Source organism: Phyllostomus discolor, chromosome 2 (assembly GCF_004126475.2).
Source record: "Phyllostomus discolor isolate MPI-MPIP mPhyDis1 chromosome 2, mPhyDis1.pri.v3, whole genome shotgun sequence".
In the NCBI taxonomy this organism is placed as follows: domain Eukaryota; kingdom Metazoa; phylum Chordata; class Mammalia; order Chiroptera; family Phyllostomidae; genus Phyllostomus; species Phyllostomus discolor.
This window is the reverse complement of record NC_040904.2, coordinates 39,711,224-39,728,373: the sequence shown is the minus strand read 5'-3', so window position 1 is coordinate 39,728,373 and position 17,150 is coordinate 39,711,224. Positions and strand designations below refer to the sequence as shown.

Here is a 17,150-nt window from a genome sequence, read left to right as displayed (position 1 = left end):
ACCCAGTTAGCCTGCATTTACAATGAAGAATGCAGCCAGGCACTATTCCTGCCTCATTTGGGAAATACCACGTCCTAACCATTGGGTGATGGGCGTTCGTGATGCCAGTCACCATACAACGATGTGTGCTGTGCTCTGGGCTGTTGGCCACACTCTCTGTTCCAGTCTAGCTTACTCTCCTTACCAGTGCCGATCTGACCACTTACGTCACTGGACTGGTCTTCAGTCCAGCTCTACGCCTTGGCCATGTTGCTCTACTTGTCAAATGACTTTTTCTCGGTGGCTGTGAATTCTGCTTAGCGTTGGAGCCTCAGCACAGTGCTCCTTCTTTCCTCCCCAGAAGCCTTCCCAGATTTTCGTATCCCTGCAATATCCCTTACTGTAGTTGCTACTACACCACCTTCTGCAACTGTTTTATTATATGGGGTTTTCCTTGTCACAAAAGACTCTTCATGATTTGCCTCTAACAGTTTTCCAACCTCATTTCTTATAATTAATTCTTTGTTCCATATGCTTTAGGATAGCATTGTCCAATAAATGTCTAATACAAGCCACATACAAAATTTTAAACATTCTAGTGGCCACATTAAAATAAGAAATGCAAAGAAACCAACCAAAACAAGAAAAATACCCCCCAAACAGCAGGTAACCCAGAATATTATCATTTTAACATTTAACACACACATTTCAAGTGCTCAATAGACATGTAATTCTAGTGCTAGGAGACCTAAGCTACATATATGTTCCCTAAATACATGAGTTATATTTCAACTTCAATGCTTTTGCACATGCTCTCTTTTTGCCTGGAAGGAACTTTCTCCCGTCTGGCCAACTTTTACTCATCTTCAAAAACCTAGCACAGCCCTGACCAGTGTGGCTCAGTTTGTTGGGCATCATCCCACAAAGTGAAGGGTTGCCAGCTCAATTCCTGGTCAGGATACGGGCCTGGTTGAGGGTTCGGTGCCCAGTCTGGGCACATTCAGGAGGCAACTGATTGATGTTTCTCCCTCACATGGATATTTCTTTCTCTCTCCTTCTCTCTCCTTTTCCCTCTCTCCAGAAATAAAAAATAAAATCTTAAAAAAAACTAACACAAATATCATCTTTTCTAGCAATTCTTTCCTAACTCTCTGCAAACCTTTCTTCTCTGCTCTGCCACTCTACTTAGTACATGCTTCTTTATTTTCATTATGTCTATGGTAATATACTGCTTTACATTTATAATGATTTATTTATAGCTTTATACTTGATTTTGAGCTTCTTTGGGGCAGGGACACTCATCTATCATGTCTGTATCCTGAGAGTCAGGAACAAGGTCCATCCTTACCATCCATGTGCAGACTTTGGTGGATGGACAAATAAATATCCATTAGTCAAATTACCATCACCTGTACAGAATGCCTATTTTTCATCCCCGTGTCTCCTCACAGGGCTTCAATGCAAGCCAGGTGAACGATTTATTTCTACAAGCCATGGTTTCTTTCATTGTTCCATTTCTCCATCAAACCAAATTAGAACCCAAGTGAAATAACTGAGAAAAAGGTCATAGGCCCAATTTTGATGAATGACTCCACACTCATTTTCTGGATAGTTCATGACAATTGGCTTTTCAGATTACACTGAGGACGCTATTTTAAAGTACTGAAACTTGAATACCTTCAGACTTTCAGTAAGGTGTTTCCTTGAGCAAAGCTGCAAAGCTTCTCCTTCACAAAATATGCTCATACCCGTAATGACTTTTGGTCAAAGTCTCCTACTCTGTGCTTCAGGAGGAAGGCTATCAAGGAAAGTCTGGAGGCAAGATTACGGACGTGGTCGTTGTTGAACAATATAAAATGTTTGTCCTTTTTAAATTTGCATTCACTTCTTTCACCTCACTGAGTGTTTTTTTAAAATGAGCACTGTTAAAAACTATTTCATTTATGGTAGTTTGTGCAGGGAAGTAGTGATAGGATAGGTCTTGTCATATGTATCATATTACCCCTCTGTGGGGTCATGTAAATTATTCATTTGAAGGTGTTGCAAACCACAGGGGAAGAAGCTGCAGTAGTATGCCTGGATGCTGTTTTTTCTAACATTAGAAATTTGCTACTGAAACCAGGTAAAATATGAACATGAAATATAACAAACATGAAATATACTTAATATAAAGATAAATATTAGTGCATCAGTCCCTTAACTTAATATCATTATTTTAAATCTATATGCTGAATATACATGTACACATATATTATACATATATATCTTTTGAGTAGATCCATTTTATACACTGGGCAGTACAGATATAAAATATAATGCCAGGGATTAATGGCTTTTAGGCTCTATGAAAATGTCTCAGACTTGAAAGATAAAAGTTACTGGCCCAGATATAAAAAAAATCATGGTAAAATTAAACTGAAACATATCTAGTTATCTCAAAATGTAATCATATATAAGCTTGGTCCATCTTTAACTCTCATTAGCATTTTATTGTATTTGGATAATTTGTGGGTTAAATTTCTTCACTTTACAAGAATTTGTGAGTATGTGCAATGATTGCTAGATGATTGATGAAGATAAATTCAATGGACTAGTCATATGCAATTAAAAAAGCAAAATTATAAAAAATTATAAAAATTATTAAAATACGATTTTAAAGCAACAATAATATTTACTGTGAAATGAGTACATTTTAATAGGTTTGAAAGAATATGAGTTACAGCTTGAGGGCCTACAAGGAAATGGTCCTAGTTTTTAAAATTAATATACTTTATTTTATATTTTGCTTTATTTTATTTTATAATAAAGCATTTTTAGGTTTACAGAGAAATGAGTGGACAGTACAGAAAGTTCCTTTATACCTTCAAACTCTCCCAGTTTTATTAATGCCTTGCATTAGTGTGGTACCCTTGTTATAGCTGATGAGCTAACATTATTACCTTATTAACTAAAGCCTATAGTTTACATTAGGGTTCACTCTTGGTGTTGTACATTGTATGTGTTTTGAGAAATGTATAATGGCATGTATCCACTATTAGAGTATCATACAGCACAGCTTCACAGCTACATGGCTCTAATTTTAAGGCCCAGATGTCTAAAACATGAGCTTTCATTGCAACCTCTATGCATGAGTTCTGCTTCTCATGGCGATTCAGGACTGTCCTGTTCATCTGTGGTCTCTGTGTAGTCAACAACTGGTATGAATCGATCCAAAATTATCTTTCTTATTATTTTGGAAGAGGGGATTCTAAGGTGCTATCCTGCTTCCTTTTCTCATTTATTTTTTAAATAATCATCTGGCATGGCTCTTAAAATATATATTTTTTTCATTTTTGTAAAGTCTTAATCAGCTTCTGCTGATTAAGGTCATAGGCCCGATTTTGATGAATGACTCCACACTCATTTTCTGGATAGTTCATGACAATTGGCTTTTCAGATTACACTAATTGACTGTTGACTAATTTAATCTCCTGGGGTGTGTTCCAATGTGGAGACTTAAGGTGCTTTTTCAAAAAAAATATTTTATTGATTATGCTATTACAGTTGTTCCAATTTTCCCCCTTTGCCCCCATCTACCTGGTACCCCCATTTCCTCCATCAATTCCCCCCTTAGTTCATGTCCATGGGTCATACATATAAGTTCTTTGGTTTCTCCATTTCCTGTACTGTTCTTGACATCCCCCTGTCCATTTTGTATCTACCAGTTATGCTTCTTATTCCCTGTACCTTTTCCTCCATTCACCGCTTTCCCCTCCCAGCTGATAATTATCCAAATAATCTCCATATGTATCATTCTGTTCCTGTACTGCTTGTTTGCTTAGTTTATTTAGATTCAATTATTGATAGTTATGAATATATTGATATTTTTAATGTTCATAGTTTTGATCTCCTCCTCCTTCTCCTCCTCCTTCTTCTTGTATAAATTCCCTTCAGCATTTCATATAATAATGGCTTGGTGATGATGACCTCCTTTAGTTTACTTTGTCTGGGAAGCACTTTATCACTATAAGGATCATTATCATTATTTTGTTTATTCAGGGCATTTTGAGGTACTTGGTTTTCTGTCTTTTCCAGCTGCTGGGACCATATTTCTGGTTGTGTTCCAGATTCATTTTCACAGATTATCACTTATTTTAGGGCTTCCCTCTTTACAGATACCACTCTAAAGACCCAGAAATTTATTTATTGCAAAACTTGTGCTTAGAGTTCCTGTCTTTCAAGATATTCTGATTGATTGTTTAGCATTCTGTTAGCCAGAGAGACAATAGATTGCAGTGGAAATAACATAGGGATTAAAGATCAGAAGTACCTGGCTGGTGTGGCTCAGTGGATTGAGTGCCAGCCTGCGAACCAAAGGGTTGCTGGTTTGATTCCGAGTCAGGGCACATGCCTGGGTTGCAGGCCGTGTCCCCAGTAGGGGGTGAGTGAGAGGAAACCACACATTGATGTTTCTCTTCCTCTCTTTCTCCCTCCCTTTCCCTCTGTCTAAAAATAAATAAATAAAATGTTTTTAAAAATCAGAAGTAGTTTTGATCTCTATCACACACTGACTAGGCAAAGTAAGCCTTTAGTAAATGGGAATAAGGATGCCTGATCTTCCTGTGCACATGCTAGTCTTTCTGCCTGGAGTATTTATCCTCTTTAATCTTCTCTGAAAAAAATCTTATCATGCCTTCAAAATCCAGATCAGAGATCAGCTCCTTTAAGAAGCCTTTGCAGAACCTTGCAGATAGAGTCAATTATCTCTTTTCTGCCCCTCATGCTTACTGTCACTCACTATGATGTTCATTTATTTTTATGTTAGTAACAGGGCTATTATTAAAATGAAACAAGATGTTCATAAAAAGAATTCATTTCAAACTATGTAGTTGCTATAGATTTTGTTTTTAGTCAACATCGCACATGTGCCCAAGTTGTCGTTCTCAGAGAGCTCAGCTTGTAGTCAGTATTTGGCAGCACAGGTGTGGTTGTTTGTTTATTCCTTCATTCACAAGATGTTTATCCAGGTACCAGCTGTGTCCCAAGTGCTGTGTGTGTGATGTATAACAAAGAGAAGAAAGTGTTTTAAAATGTGATAAAATATAATACTTAAACACTAAAAGAAAGCAAATAAGACCAAGAATTAGTTACAAGGAGGCTCTGAGGTTGAGAATTTACATCTCAGTTGCTGGGGGACTATGGGAAGACCACAGCTGCTCCCCTGCCCTGCTACTTATCATCATGTCCTCTTGGAAGAGAACTCAGAGTTGTTAGTGTAACTCACTGAATAACTTTTAGTTAGCCTTTAGTTAACTTTTAGAGATTATTGTATAAGTATATATCTGGTATGTTCTGCTTCCTTCTCATTAAAAAATGTGGCACCAATCATTCTTAATAAATTCTTTTGTCATAATGCCTATGGTCAAAAATTCCTGTGAGTTACATATGATAATTACACAAAACTGAGTTGAATGGCTCCTACCAGACTATTAGGGTCAGGATTCTGGTGCCCACACAGACTATGTTTGGGAAACCTATATCTTCTACAGAAATCTGTTGTCAAAAGGTTTTTCTCTGGATGTGTATTACTTAATACAATTTCTCCCTGGACTTGCTGTCCTCATTTAGCTTGCATGTAGGGTTTCCAGAACCTTTCCTGGCCACTTGACTCTTTGCTGTGGGTTTCTTGACCAGTCCTGTTATTCAGCTTTTCTCTTTATTCTCTCCTTAAAGGTGATTTCCCATCTTCTGACGAGAGTGCCATGTGAGACCTCCAGTGCTTCATACCCACTAACAAGTCATTCTGTCCATTCTTCCGGCTGTCACAAACCCTGTCCCACCCACACGTGCTGCTCCAAAGCTGGTCCAGCCTGATGGCATGATCCATGGTCAGTTAACTTGGGTAGATATCATTCATTATAGAGAATCACTGTGCTGCCAGTCTTACAAAAGTATAACAGGTTTTTTATTATTCATTCATCCATTCCACACTCGTTGAGAGTCAGCCCTGATGCTAAGGTCTGGAGATACAGAGACGAGTGGTCCCAGCACTGCCTTCATGGAGTTCACAGTCTCATGTGGAACAGTAACTACTTGTGATTCCATGTGGAATTTTTAAACTCAGTGCAAACAACTGTGATAAGTTTGTTTCCCTTCCCTTTCCTTTTGTTCGTTGGTTTATCCTTTAGCCTTTTGGAGTTCCTTGACTGTGCATCCAAGGAACCTAAAGTAGACTGGACTAGAAGGTGGCTTCTTATGTGACACTTGCCCCTTTTAATCATGAGCTGACATATGACCTTGGAGAGATCTTTATGACCTTCTATTCTGTTTTGTGGATGGCATTATAGAGACAAAGGGCAATTAATGCATTTTGAAGAATATTGGCTACTTAAAATTCAACTTTGGTTTGAAGAACAGGATTCATAAGTGGTTTTTGTGTTATCTTTATTGTTTAATTTGTAAAAATATCCTTAAAATAAACATACATGGATAAAAAACTGAAAAAAATTTACATGACACGTTGTGGAGCTTAGCAATAGGTCTTGTACTTTTGAGGAACTTATTTATTATCTGGGGAGAACTTGGTGGAATAAAAACTTATATTAGCAAGGTAATGGAATATATTTTGAATTCTCATTGATCATAAGACTTCTGAGGCCAACTAGACAGTCTGTTTGACACCTGATTTGGGTTTTATAGTCTCTCTTACCCATGAAAAAAAATTTACAGTGTCTTGTAAATATCCTACTAGACACATAATTTTTTCTTACCATAGCAGAGCTGTCCTGGCTAGATTCTCAAAGACTGAGTGATGTCAGCAATGGTCTTATGTTCAGGGCAACCTGAAGGTCCTCAGACCCTGCCATCATTCTTCTTAACGGGAAAGATAATTGAAAGGAATGGGGGATAGCTGGTAGAGCAATATTTGTCTCCTTTCTTGTTTGCCTTTAAACTCACAGGATCATATTCCAAATCAGCTGAGTGTGCTACCAAATCTTTGAGAAATGGTGATGCCCCTGCAATAGGGATTTACAGATCACCTTCCTTATGGGAGGTGGTGTTGTGCAGTGGCTAGAAACAAAAAAAGCATTTACTAGCTATCACCTTAATATTTCATCAATTGTAAGATGTGTTCTTTGCTCTACACTTTAATATCTCTGAAACTGGGGCACAGATTGCAACTGATGGCGTGCTGCAGTTAATTGGCTGCATTTTTGTCCTTTATGAGTGGTAGATAAAACAATAATGGGACTGTCAGCTCAGATTAGTTGATGATATGGCACTAGTTGTGAGAACTGTAGGCAAGACACTTAAAAGCTTTGTGCCACACATACAGCATTGGTCCATGCTGCACAATACTTAGCTTGAAGTAAACCACAGAAATAAAGTGTATGCTTCTTGCTGCATTGTTTTATATTTCTCCTAAGATTGTCTCTCTGATACAGGGTAGAACATAGATCAATTCTTTACATTAATAAGAGTAGTAAGTGGGGTTTTTGTGGTTACTTAGTTCAAATTATTACTCTAGCACGTGCTGATTTATTTTTATAATAAGAAATGACCATGGGAAGGACAGGGCAATAAGTATGGAGATGAATAACAATACATATTTGTGTAATGCTTATGTTTCCTTTTTTAAAAGTGTGATTTTATTTTATTTTTTATTTTTTTTTATTGTTGTTCAAGGACAGTTGTCTCCGTTTTCCTGCTACCAATTTCCTCTTCCTCTCCCACCCCCACCCTCAATCCTACCCTCCTTTGGCTGTGTCCATGATAATGCCTCCCGTTTTCGAAACCACTTTAAGGTCTTATCCTCATTTGAGCATTACCTCTTCCCCATGAGATAAAAGGCAAGGCATTATCCACCTTTACAGAAGGGAAGAGATTTAGTGGCTTACTTAAAGACACTCAGATATTTTCTAATTCCTAGTCCAGAGTTCTCTTCTGCTTTCGAAATCTTACCCACACCCACAGTGTTAATTCTCACCCCTTTTGGATTGCCATTAGTATTTCCAGAGGTCCTCTCTCATTTCTAAAGTATTCTCACTGTGTATTTCACTATCACCCTGACCTGTCGGATGTGAACCATTTGTCTTTTCCCTGAAACAAATCCATTAGAGATTACTCTCTAGGTTTAATTCTTTCAACAGTGCAATTATCCTCCAACAGAAATGTGCAGTCATATTTAACCCTCCCCCCTTCCTCAACATCCTCCCTCATAGTTCATCATTACCAGTTTATTTCCAGCATTCTTCTCTAGTGTCTTTTCCTTTAAATCTCCACTGCTATCTTTTTCTAGACAGGACTTTTGAAATAGTGTCTTGGTCTTATAACTCATCCAGTGCACAGCCAGGTTAACCTTTAGAAAATTCCTTTTATAATGTCACAGAAGTCTCCGATGGCTCAATATCGGGCAGAATGAAGTCTAAGGACGATGGTCTGATTAGTGTTATCATTTGGTCACAGAACACTAGGTAATAATAGGCCTAGGGCCCTAATGGGCCTCTTTGACCAAGAGAAACTAAGATTGTGAGTTCAGCCAAGAGAAGATAATGCCAGTCCAGACAAGCAAGGCCCTTCTAGGTCTTCTCCTCAATCACTTAAATTGATCTTTTATTATACACAACATAAAACTTCTTCTACACAGCCAATTCTTTCAATAAAACTTGCACACCCTGTGCTCATTTCTGCCCTGTATCTTTGTTTATATTGCTTCCTAATCATTCAAAGATATATTAAAGTGAACATTTATTGAGTACTTACAAGACAAGGGGAATATAAAAATGAAGAAGATCCTGCTTTGCCTTTAGTAGCTCAGCAGGAATTAAGGAAAGAGAACAAATAAGCGATTAATTACAATACATTTCAACAAGTGCCACTGCTTGTGAAGTATTTCCTGGGGACATAAAAAAGCCATAGCTCTATCCAAGGCAGGCAGGAAAGGCTAGAAATTGGGTGACATTTGAACTAATCTTCTTCCCCTCATTTATTTTAGATCCTGTTCAGACATCTGTTCTATCAGTCAGTGCTGCTCAAATGCCCAAAGCCTTTTTTGAGGTGTCAACCTATGTTTATCACCTTTCAAAACTCTTTGGAAATTACTGTGGTTATGTCCTATTTTGGCGTTAATTATCATCTGTTGAGTCAGTGTTTTCTGTATGATTTCTTCATTCTTGCAACTAGATCATAAACTCCTAAACATCAGATATCATATTTTACATGTTTTACTATCCATATCCAGACACAGAAACTAAATCCATGTTTATTAGACAAATTATTTCCATCTTTTGTGTACATATTACTTTTCATGATTAAGAAGTTATATATGTACAATCACACATTAGCAAATATAAATTCTGATGATAAAAGTGAGTTTTTCAGAGAGAAGAATGCACTCTACAGGTAAATAATTCAGTGACATGTAGAATGTGTCACTAAATAATTCTAGTGGAATGTGTCACTAAATAATTCAGGGTACATATAGCAGATCTTAAGCTGATTTCTATAATGGCCATGCCTCTGTTACTTAGCGATCAGGGAGAGATGTCCACATATATGAAACAAGTGCTGAAGGCAAGGCAAAGTGATGGTGTATGGTCAACAATATATGCATTGGAACAAACATGGGTAAAATGTAGATTGATCTTTTTAACCCTTGAATAGGACCATGAAATATTTAATATTACGTTATCAGGATCACATTTCCTTAAACAAATACAGGTGACTGTTCCTTCCTGTTGCTTTTTCACCTGTTATCACCAGGCTGGCATCATGGTGTCTCCTCTTTCCTGCCTCCCTGAGCCATCAGGAAGGCTAGAGCTATGCCTAGGTCTGTTTGACTTATTTATAGCAAACAAAAAATATAGGTGAAACTGGACAAAACTGGGTGACTTTATGAAAGAGGAAGTGTGCATGCTTAAAAAATAAATTAATTATTCAAAGTTGACTCAATTCTATTTAGGGAAAATTCAATCTAGAACAAATTTAATGTGCCCATATTTGGATTTTTGGATTAAATGCCCAGATTAATAACCATCTTTGTTATTTTAAAAATTACAAATCTGACAATATATTTAAGTTTTAGCATTTTGCAAATCCTTTCCTTTGTTGCAAAAGAGCCCATAAGATAAAATTTAAGAACACTTACATTTTGTACAGTTTGAAGGCATTTGAGAATGTATGAATTTTATCTCTACAAACAGTTATATCATAAGATCTATTATGGGTGAACAGTAGCAAAACTTAAACTTGGGTAACTAGAATGGATTTATACTTTACCAGTTGGGGATTTAAATTTATAAACAATTTCTTTAAAAAATATTTTAATTGGCATGGATGGAACTGGAAAGCATTATGCTAAGTGAAATAATCCAGGTGATGAAAGACAAATACCATATGACCTCACCTTTAACAGGAACCTAATCAACAAAACAGACAAAAAAGCAAAATATAATGGAAGACACTGAAATAAAGAAGCAGAGGGGAGAGTGGAGGGAATTTCATGGGAAAAGGGGAGGGGTTTACAGGAACAAGTATAAAGGACACACGGACAAAAACGAAGGGGAGGATTGGAAACAGGAGGGAGGTGGAGAGCACTGGGGGTGGTGGGCTGGGATGGGAGTAAAAGGCAGAAAACTGTACTTGAACAACAATTAAAATAAAATTAAATTTAAAAATATATTTTAATTGAATTTATTGGGGTGAGATTTTTAATAAAATTATATTATATTTAATAAAATTATAGGTTTCAGGGTTATAATTCAATAATACATCATTTGTATATTGTACTATGTGTTCACCACCCCAACTCAAGTCATTTTCCATCACAATTTATGTAAACAATTTCTTTAATAGACTTTATTACAGTTAAAAAATAGGTTAAAAAGTTTATTTAGCACTTTGAAATTATTATAGAAAATAATATTGTACTTCATACAAAACATTTTTAAAAATATTTTACTTGTTTACTTTTAGAGAGAAAGAGGGGAAGGGAGGGAGAGAAAGAGAGAAATATCAATGTGTGAGAGATACATCAATTGGTTGCCTCTAGCACGCCCCCAACCGGAGACCTGGCTTGCAATGCAGGTATGTGCCCTGACTGGGAATTAAACCAGAGACCTTTTGGTTCGCAGACCAGTGCTCAATTCTCTGAGCCACACCACCCAAGGCACAAAACATTTCTAAGTTATAAAAAACAGTGCTAAAATGCAGAAAAGAAAAATAGTATTTGTAAAAATTCCATAGGTGATTTCCTATTTCTACTATTTTAAGATTGCTCATAGAATCTCTATGTCTGAAGTTGCTTTGTGTATGGGCTATAAAGGAGGAGTGGCTTCCGACACTTTCTCTTTTTACATCCACCAAACAATGCAGGACCGTAAATATAACATTACAAATATTGAATCTAGTGTACTGGCATAACCTTATTTCATAAGAAAACATACAAATATTGTTAGTAATGCAATTGATATGAATTGCTAAGAGACTGGAGACAGCTCTTAAATATATATTTGCATTTTCAGTTTGCAGATACACTTCCTAAAAGTACATTTTTATCTAGCATTTGCTTTTCCACAACAACCATTCTGTTTGTCCACCTGTGGTCTCTCATGGTGAGGTTAGTAATGGAGGGTTCTTCTTTGTTGCCCTGAACACCTGAGTGAAAGCCTTCTTATGTGTTCAGGGTCAGGCCCTCACTTTAAGTTCGTATTTTTATGAAGCTTGAAAGATAGTTTTGGTCTGGGGCTTCTGTACTTGAATTTTAATGGTGAGGTGTAACCAAATATGTTTGTTTCCTCAACTTTTCAATATCATTTTTAATCTTATTTAAGGTAAGTCAGAGGACAATAATTTTAAAGCAATATTGCTCAAGTAGACCTGTTCTGAAATTTCTCATGCTTTGTCATCTCCATGAGAATAGGAAGCCACTTTCTTAATAACATGGGTTCACCTTTGGTTCCAGCACCTGCTTGTTCCTTGTATTAAATAACGGGATACACAAGCAAGACCTTAGAATACAATTTTAACTTTTCTTATCAAATGCAATTTTACCTAATAGAACAGTAAATAAAAGGTTGAGACTAGCTTGTAATTTTGCAGTGTAAATAACCAACAAATTTGATTGCTTTTAAAGTTTTATTGTAATTTTTACATTTCACATAAATTAAGAGAAAAAAACACTTGTAGACTTTATAAAATGCTCACACACAATTTCTTATTTTGATACTACATTAAGTCATATTTCCTTATTGGGAACTGGGAAAAGTAAGACCAATATTCCAACAGGAATATCTTATAATGCAGTAACACTACTTTAAAAAAATCATTCCACCAATCATTAAAAAACATTACTTACTTCACTGTATCTGTGTGATGTTCAGAGTTAAAGCTCATTGTTTCAGATAGTGGGGAGGCTTCTGTGCTGAGAATGTTCTGGCTTATTCATAAAAACGTACTAAGCTGAAGAACAGGATAGCAGTGAGTGAATAAAACAAACACAGAAACCCAGGAGAAAAGACATGCCCTGAAGACCTGTGGCTAATGGCAACGAGGAAGCTGGGGGAGCGCTCCTCCTTTGGAATTTTCCCCTGCTCTCCAACCTATGTTAACATAAAGAGCTCACAGACAGACACACTTTTTAAATACTGAAATGCCTGCTTAAGCTCAGAGGTACACTGAGACCATTTTCCCCCCTGCATAGATCAGGCACATCATTCACCTGTACACAAACATGGCATATGTTTGTGAAGACAATAGCTGTTGACATCTCTGAATTACATAGAGCACTGTACAAGGGGCGTACAGATGGGACCTGCTCTTTGTTTTAACAACTGTTGGAAATGCTTTAGTTTGGTTTTCAACTCCAGTTTTAAAACAGACTTGCTGTTTTAAAAGCCCAATTTTATAGCAATTTCTGGCTGGTTAGCTTGTAAAAGATCAGATAGACAAAGTAGGTGATTCTGAAAAGAGGGTTACCTAGTTTCACTGCTCTGAAATGATTGGCATTTTTACTCTCTACCTCCATGTACAATAAAATAAAAAATGTTGTGAACTTACTTCTAAAGAGGAAAAGCTATTTTTGTTATGTATTTCTTCCCGTGTATATCTTTTTAAACAGAAGTTTACAATATTTTTGATAATGTAACATAATGTTCTTGGAAATAAATTTTATTTAAAAATTCATAAAAATGACATATTCATTAATTTTTTTCTTATTCTAAATTACATTCTCTCTTCCTCCTTCCCAAAGAGTAATAGGTGATGTAGCTTATTTATTAGTAAAGATCCTGGTCCATTTTTATACTATAATATGTGCAGGAAACTTCAGTTTTCTTGTTAGTGAAAGATGGAGTGTTCGGATGGGAAAGTGGTACCCAGTCTGGTGGGTGTCAGATGGAGACACATAGGAATGGATATGTAAACCTGGTTAGTAGGTGCTACTCTGTGCTTTACCCCAAAAGATGGTGACTCTTGGAGACTGAAGAGCTGCAGAAGTGGGTGCATGCTTATAAAACAATGTTTTCTCTTGTTTGACTGAGTTTATACATTTTGGAGAAGAATCCCACAGGGGTGATGAGATACATATTTAAAGGTCTCTTCAAGCATTGATCCCTTTTTCTGTAAAAGGCAATGATATAAGGATCTTCCTCATAGGTCTGCTGTGAAAATTAAACAAGGCAATAAAGTAAGGTGCTCAGCACAGGACTTGATGTCTAGCAAGCCTTTGACAGATGTTAGGTATGCAATCATAATCAGATTCTGGTTTCTCCTACATTCAGACTGCTGGCAAAGATGGACAAAAGGTATATTTTGAGTGAGCTGAAATTTTAACAGGCAAGCACATATTAGAGGTTTCTAAACTCTAATCCTTACTCTCAATATTTATTTGAGGAGAGTCAGAAACTTAATGGTCAAGTCTCCTCGAGAAGAACTTGCTCCCCCTGGGACTAAATGGAGGGAAATCCAAAATTTAAGGCTCAGCATCAACTATACCCTTCCCTATAAAGAGGGCTATCTTCAGAATTCAAGGATCATATTTAGAAAGATTAGAATTGACAGTCCAGTGGGAAATGAGAAGAGTAGATTTTAGTTGACATAAGTATGTTAAGCAATTTGGATTTTATCTTGTGGATTATAGGGAAGAAAATGATGTATTAAAAATAGAGATCATATTCACTTATAAGATAGAGACATAGTCAGAAACACTTTCTGAAACAGTTTGCTTTCTCAAACAACCAAAAGAAGGATAACAACCAATTTAAAAGCAAAGAGCAACCAGAACTGCCAGAAAGTCATTTGCATGGAGTCCAACAACCAAGGAGTGAAAGAAATATTCATCCAGACTGGTAAGAGGAGCAAATATAGGCAGCTGGGGTGGAGAGGATGCACAGCAAGGCAAGGTGGTGGATGGCCTGGGTGATCCCGCAATCTCCAACAGAGAAACCGTAGGAACAATGGGAGATTGAGACAGGTGGGCAAAACTAAAGGTTTCAACATGGGGAAACTAAAGACTCAAAACCCCTGGCTGTAAAAAATCTGTGGGAGTTGTGGGGGTGGGGAAAACTCCTAGTCTCACACAAGAGTCTGTTGGAGAGGCCCATGAGGTCCTAAAACATACACAAACCCATCCACCTGTGAATCAGCACCTGAAAGGTCACAATCTACTTGTGGGAAGCAAGGGAAGTGATAGAAAGTGGGACGAGAGCCAAGCAAGCAGCATTGTTCCTTCTCTTACCCCTCCCCCACAGATAGCACCACAAAGCAGCAAAAGGGTTATCCCTCCCTGGCCCCTACTACATAACAGGTGTGCCAAGACAAAGAAATATTGGCCCAAATGAAAGAACAGATCAAAACTCCAGACAAAGAACTAAGTGGCAAGGAGATAGACAACCTATCTGATGCAGAGTTTAAAACACTGGTAATCAGGATGCTCACAGAATTGATTGAGCTTGGTTGCAAAATGAAGGCTATACAAAGTGAAATAAAGGAAAATATACAAGGAACCAACAGTGAAGGGAAGGAAACCAGGACTCAAATCAATGATTTGGAACAAAAGGAAGAAATAAATATCCAACTGGAACACAATGAAGAAACAAAAATTCAAAAAAATGAGGAGAGGCTTAAGAAACTCTTGGACAACCTCAAATACTCCAACATCTGAATCATAGGGGTGCCAGAAGGAGAAGAGGAAGAGCAAGAAATTGAAAACTTAATTGAACAAATAATGAAGGAAAACTTCTCCAGTCTGGCAAGGGAAATAGATTTCCAGGAAGTCCAGAAAGCTCTGAGTCCCAAAGAAGTTGGACCCAAAAAGGAACACACCAAGACACATTATATTTAAGTTACCCAAGATAAAAGATAAGGAGAGAATCTTAAAAACAGCAAGAGGAAAGGACTTCGTATAGCATTACCCATAAGGCTATCAGCTGATTTCTCAAAAGAAATTTTGCAGACAGTACGGGGCTGGAAAGAAGTAGTCAAAGTCATGAAAGGCAAGGACCTACATCAAAGATTACTCTATCCAGCAAAGCTATCATTTGGAATGGAAGGGCAGATAAAATACTTCCCAGATAATGTCAAGTTTAAGGAATTCATCATCACCAAGCCCTTATTATACGAAATGTTGAAGGGACTTATCTAAGAAAAAGAAGATCAAAAACTATGAACAGTAAAATGACAACAAACTCACAACTATCAACAATTAAACATAAAAAAAAAAAACCCAAAACAAAAACCAATCAAACAACTAGAACAGGAACAGATCACAGAAATGGAGATCTCATGGAGGGTTATCAGTGGGGAAAGGGAAGGAGAGAATGAAGGGAAAAGGTATAGGGAATAAGAAGCATAGTAGGTAGGCACAAAATAGACAGGGGGAGGTTAAGAATAGTATAGAAAATGGAGAAGTGAAAGAATTAATATGTACAACCCATGGACATGAACTAAGGGGCAGGGAGTGTTGGTGGGAGTGGGTGGGGATGCAGGGAAGAGGGGGATAAACAGGAGAAAAAATTGGGACAACTGTAATAGCATAATCAATAAAATATTCTTACAAAAGAAAGATTAGAATTGATTGTGAAATTTTCTATTCTTTTAATTCTTGGGTTTAACTTTTACTCTTTCTCTAAATAACTATGACTTATTTGCTTATTCATTTGCTGATGATTATATTTTTGTCTTTCTAAACATAACATTCTCTTATTTCTCAATAATCTCTGATCATTTTCAAGGGACCAAGCTCACTTAGATAGAAGCCAGTGATGTAAAGAACAATGAAAAGAGTTTGAGGTTTCCTACGGATAACTATGGTGCCCTCAAATTCAGCTATAATTTACTTTTTATTTTTAACTTTTATGCTCATCCAAGGATGTTTCTTCATTGCTCCTAGAAAGACAGCACAAGGAAGAGAGAGAAACATTGATTGGTTGCCTCCTATATGCACCCAGACCCCAGACCAGGGATGGTACACACTGGGACTGGGGATTGAACCTGCAACCTTTAAGTTACAGAGTGACACTGAAACCAACTCAGTCACACTGACCAGGACATTAGTTAAAATTTAATAAATTATTAGATAAATAGTGTTCAACATGAGTGAAGTTGAGTAATGATGAGAAAATAGCAATAATTGCTTTCTTTTATTAAACTTCTATGAACCAATGACTATGCTATGGCTTTACATACACAATCTAACTCTCACAATAATCCTTCATATTAACTATTAATTGACCCTTACTGAGAAGAGCCTCAAAGATACTGTCACTTGCCTAAAGTCAGTTAACAGTAGCTCTAGGTCTTAAATCTGTGTATTTAGAATTTGAAATTCTGTTGTCATGAAAGTGCTGAGATGAGAACAAACGTGAGTTAAATAAGATGACAGAGAGTTCCTCGTCATGGCCAAACATCAAAATTATTGGAAACAGCTTTTTTAAAATAAATTTTCCCTAAATCGATCGAGATGTAGTGAATCCTCGCTGTTTTGTACAGGCACATGGGTGATTTAGATACATTCTCCCCATTGAAAAAAGTTAAACAATTTCTGAAATGAAGTACTTATAAAAGACTTGGATTATATTGTATAGAAAGATGAGGACATATGTCCTTGGAAGGGCTAAAATATAACCTTAGGAAAAGAATTACTTGGAACTCTTTTTTAAAAAAAGTAAATGAAATTAAGGCTGTGAAAATTGATT

The 17,150-nt window shown here is 36.7% G+C and overlaps 1 protein-coding gene across 1 annotated transcript in view; it reads right to left on the bottom strand.

The window, feature by feature from the left end:
- KCNMB2 (potassium calcium-activated channel subfamily M regulatory beta subunit 2) overlaps positions 1-12,409 on the bottom strand; it is a 337,204-nt gene extending 324,795 nt beyond the window's left edge. The window contains exon 1 of the mRNA XM_036017715.1: positions 12,314-12,409. The gene's annotated coding sequence lies outside the window, so the exon portion shown is untranslated. The remainder of the gene's footprint in view (positions 1-12,313) is intronic.
- Positions 12,410-17,150: the final 4,741 nt, after the last annotated feature.